Below are 5,067 nucleotides of genomic sequence, written 5' to 3'. Positions count from 1 at the left end.
TAGGGGACCACTAAGGTCTATATAAAAGAGACTTCAGATACAGTATTAGGGGACCACTAAGGTCTATATAAAGAGATTCCAGATACAGTATTAGGGGACCACTACGGTCTACATAAAAGCATCCAAAGTGCACCATGTCACAGGACCTTCAAGTAATAATTTCAATGCAGTACTTTCACCTGTATCGGCGTATTTTGTACAGTGTGGTATCAGTACTCTTACTTGAGGGATCTGAATACTACCCCCACTACTGGCCTGTGATGCTGCAGCACTCAGGGCAGCTGTTGCTGACTCGCCTTTCCCGGGAGCAGGAGCGAGATTCCCGTCCGCCCCCTCTGTGTGCCCACCGGGAGCATTGGCATTACAGGCCTGGTGGGTGGAGGGTGGAGGGTGGAGGGGGGTTGTTAAAGGGATGCCCTTGTCGCTGAGCAGGCAGCGCGGTGGGGTGCGGTGCCGCCATGTGGCCGCTGGAGGAAACTGCAACCCAGAGTGAGATGCAGGAACTTCACAGCGAAGTCCAGTCCATAAATGTCGGAGCCCTTGCATTTCTGTTCCATTATCACACGTTTTATCCCAGAAAATTGCGGACTCAAAACATCTTTTGTACATTTTGACTTTCTTTGGTTTTCAGCTGAAAAAATTCACTAAAACTTCTTATGTGGAATAATTATTCTGCAAAGATGAAATCAATTAGTTGTCGACTAAAACACTTTTTATGAAAAAAAATCTCTGACTCCAGCTTCATTTATGTGAATATTTTCACAGGGAAAGGAATATCTTTGCGATGTGGACAAAACAAGACATTTGACAAAGTCCTCTTAGGCTTTGGGAAATATTCAGAAAAATGTCAGAAAGTGATGAAAAATGCACTTGACGCAAGGACGCACTTGAAGGCAGTTATTTTCTCTAAAGGCTAAATATTAAATCTCATTATTGTGTAATGATAAATTTTAAGCTGTGTGAACTCACGAGTGAATGTCTTTCAGACTAGTTCAGAGCCTCAAATACCGCTGTCCTGACCCGTAGAAAATGTGGACTGGTCTTTTGAATACATCCTTTTAATTCTCTAAATGCAGTGGCCCTGCTATTTTTATATATTTTACAAAATTTCCGTCACTGTGTGTGAAGTGAAGGGCGACGCTCGCTCGCAGAGACAAGCACACAGAATCATCTGAACGCTGCAGCTCGACGTTTCAGCCTCGTTCGCTTCATACAGTGATTTTGGGGGTTTTACAGCATTTACAGCATGGTTCAGTCTTGGTGTTTTATCAACCAATTCTCAACTCATTTTTTAACAAAAGAAATTAGTAAAATCATTGGTTTTCTTGACCCTTGTGTTGTCTTCCCATCGACCATCGTCTTTTGCTTTTTCCGATATTTTAGCTGTTCTTTTTTCTACGCTTTTTACAATTCATAGCCTAATTTTTATTTCACATTACAATACATCATCATGTCTTACGTTATACAAAAACTATTTATTTATTTTCAGCACTTTGGGGCTTTTTTTGGACATTTCTTCAGAGGTCACTTTTTTAAAATGACATGAAATTCAATAAAACAAACAAAATTCAAAAAAGTAATCATTAATTTTACCACAAGAACATTGTATGGCATCCTTGTTATTTTTAGGCAATTTGGTTGAAAGAAAGCCAAGTTCCTTCTATATATATATATATATATATATATATATATATATATATATATTTTACTTATTACTTATAGGAATATATATATAAGGAATATATATATATATATATATATATATATATATAAAAAAACGGGTCAAATTGGCCATGAGGACAACACAAGGATTAATACACCTTTCTAAACCATTCCCAACCCACCCCCACCCACCACCCATAAAGAAGGGGTGGAACATGTAAGAGCACATAATACATAACACACAACGTAATGTTGTGCTCTCCTGTACACACAAACATCCGTACTTTATAATCCAGAAAGTTTTATTTGATTATTTTTGCTAAAAGGCTGCTAATTGGAGTCCTGGTTAGATAAAAGGAAAGAAACCGCTATGTAAAAAAAGCTGGAAGGCTCTCATTGCCATGGCTACCCGCTACACTTGGCTTTCATTAAAGCGGTAATTGCGGACTTTAACTTTTTCCCATCTGAGAGTGCTCCGACGGCTTATTTTACGGTAAACTGTGAATGTGACCTTCAGTTCTGCCTCCTGTTAACTACGGCTGATCAGTGGAAACAGTGAAATTCATTTTGTCTTGTTGACCAGATAGAGATGTGCCAATCGCTGCAGCTAGAAAAAAAAAACACACACACACCTACACAGAGGGGTTTCAGGTCTTCTGTGGAAGTTTCCTTATTTGCACTTTATTTACTTTTGGCTGTTATTTGGGGTCAGAAGTGTCAAATGTATGCACTACATTTACTGTACGCAGGACCTTAACATTCTCACAATAAATCAATAAGTAGAATTAAATTATACAAAAAGTATTCTAAAGCATACAAGGGTATAGGTTATTTATTCCTACCAATGTGTTGTAATGGAACCAAGTACTTATGTTGAATGTACCCGTATTTGTTCCCAGGGTTCTCCTGCCACTGTGAGGTTTAGGTGCAGCACCCGAGCCCTTTTATTCAGCACCTAAGGCGAATAAATGGGACTACAAATCTTGTCTCAGATCCAATGACTGTGGCTGGACTTCTATGGCTTCATGTTTTGCCATGAAGTGTTATTTATTTAATATCTGCTGTAGCTTTTTAAATGCTTCAGACATGGATACTGCATGGTGAGAGACAGAAAAATGGCCCAAAAAGGGACAGAACGCGACTACAAAGACGCCGAATGACCGGAGACAAAACACCACCAAAGGAAAGGAACCTGACCCGAAAGAGAAACAACACGACTACAAAAGAGACAAAATCACACAAATAAACCCAAAATGGACCGGGAAATTGCCTTGTTTTTCTTAAGGTGCGACGCCTGAACCCGATTCTTCCACAAAGCCAGGGAAAACACGGCTACCAGCGTTGAAATGAAACCAAGGACAAATACTTTGTCACTGTACCTATGTAGAATAACCTCGCATTTGTTCTTTACTTTATTAATTGTATTTCTGGAAAAGCTATCCTATTCCTCAACTGTATTTTCCCTGAGCATCTTGGTTACTACAAAATAAAAGCAGAAGAAATGTGTTAGCTGCATGCTCCGTTCCGGTTGTCGACGTGATGGACGTTTGTTGCCAAGCGGCACAACTAAAGAAGAAGAGGAGCATGCGCCTGCTGCAGGCTCTGCCGCCAACATTACGGACAAGGACCGTCGAATGAATGGCAAATGCACCTGCGCCTATCTTTGTTCACATGGGCGTGCTGGTCTTTCAGGGAGGTGTGTTCAGGTGCATTCTGGGAGTATTGCTATCTTGAGGCAGCAGGAAGTGATCGCGCCACTAACCAACAAAAACTTGCTCTACAGTCAATAGCGCATCATTTCGTAGTTATTTTATCAGTGCATTAGTAAAAAGCGCCTATAGCTCATGCACAACACACACACACACACACACACACACACACACACACACACACACACACACACACAGGAAAGAGCAGCAGCACACACACATGCAAAAAACTAAAAATATATATATATATGTTGCTGCAAATCCTCCATCATAATAACAATGCGCCAAGGTACAAACACACCTGGCTGTTAAAGGGCATGTGAGATGACATCTGATTGGTTGACTGCATGTTGCGCCCAAAACACATCTATGAATGAATGAAGATACTAAGTACAGCCCTTCTGAACCACGCGCCCGACGCACAGACCCTTTTTTCTGCCATCAAAATAGCAAAAGAGGATTCCTACAGACCCTGAACGCACCTGCGCCAGGTGCCCTCTAACTTCTACCAAAGTCAGTTTCTGGTAACATACTTACACTTCTACTCAAGTACTGCTTTCAAGTACTTTATACAAGACTGATTCCTCCCCTCTTATGTACGATCCACAGGATCAGGTTTACTTTTATTTTGAAAACGGGTTTCAAACTCTGGTCTCTTAAAGTAAAGCCCGTGGAGGTTGACCTAGTCACACACATCCTCTGTGAACAGTTTATCTCAAATGTGTTTGCATGAAGAACGAACACACTTTTTTTCTTGTGCAACTTTATTGTCAAAACAAGTGCACATACAACATTTTTCCGACTTTTCAATATACTGAATTTTTCCATCTGCACTATTGGGAGGTGCAGCAGAGAAGCAACTTGAATGCACAACAGTGATTTTAGTGTAAAATAAAAAGAAGTATGAATAGAAACATTTAAATCATTTAAATGAAACATGAGCAGAGCCCATAAAAAACTTTGATGTTGTATTCATTAGTAAAATCTTTGATTTGATTCAGGTTTCATTTATGACAGAAAACGTAAGACGTAAGTGATTTTAGGAAGAAACTCATAATGTATATGAACCTAATTAAGTTGATTTGGGGTATTTTTATGTTGGAGAGCGGGTTTGTTTCCGTGCCGTGTTCCTAGGGTTGGGCATCGGTTTGATGTTTATTATTCTGATTCCACTTCGGTTTTTTCCTTTCGATTTGGGTTATAATCAATTCTCCAGTCCGATTCGTTGATTGGTGAAGTTGAAACGAGTCACGTGTTTATTTCTCAGATAAGAGGTAACATTTTATTTTGGTGATTTAAAGGCTTTTTCAATGTAAAATAAAGCCAAACTAGACCGCCGCTTACTGTGCTCCGTGGCTGTAGCACAACTAGCGCCTGGAAGTACGGTTGTCGCTACGCAGACCAAAACCTGTACGTGTTAAATTTGAAACCAATGATAGGGTTCAAAACCAACTGATTGAGAAGATCTCAAGATGGAACCTCATTGCCCAAATCTAGGGGTTCATCCTCCTCGCCAAATCACACCGACAGGTCTACCGCTTTGGCTACATTTTTCAAAAGATATACATATCTTGAGAGTTTTATGTATCCATTAATCAACAGTGGTAATTAACCTTCAACAGGTGCACACACACACACACACACACACACACACACACACACACACACACACACACACACACACACACACACACAC

General features: G+C 40.1%; 1 protein-coding gene and 1 long non-coding RNA gene across 2 annotated transcripts in view; one reads left to right on the top strand and one right to left on the bottom strand.

The window, feature by feature from the left end:
• The window catches only part of LOC117934679, a 10,699-nt gene that overhangs the window by 5,324 nt on the left and 308 nt on the right, over window positions 1-5,067 (top strand). The window lies entirely within an intron of this gene.
• hoga1 (4-hydroxy-2-oxoglutarate aldolase 1) overlaps window positions 5,049-5,067 on the bottom strand; it is a 17,798-nt gene continuing 17,779 nt past the window's right edge. Inside the window, exon 8 of the mRNA XM_034901269.1 lies at window positions 5,049-5,067. The gene's annotated coding sequence lies outside the window, so the exon portion shown is untranslated.

Source organism: Etheostoma cragini, chromosome 2 (assembly GCF_013103735.1).
Source record: "Etheostoma cragini isolate CJK2018 chromosome 2, CSU_Ecrag_1.0, whole genome shotgun sequence".
Classification (NCBI taxonomy): Eukaryota; Metazoa; Chordata; class Actinopteri; order Perciformes; family Percidae; genus Etheostoma; species Etheostoma cragini.
Note: the sequence above shows the minus strand (reverse complement) of the source record. Positions and strands in the feature narration are given on the sequence as shown.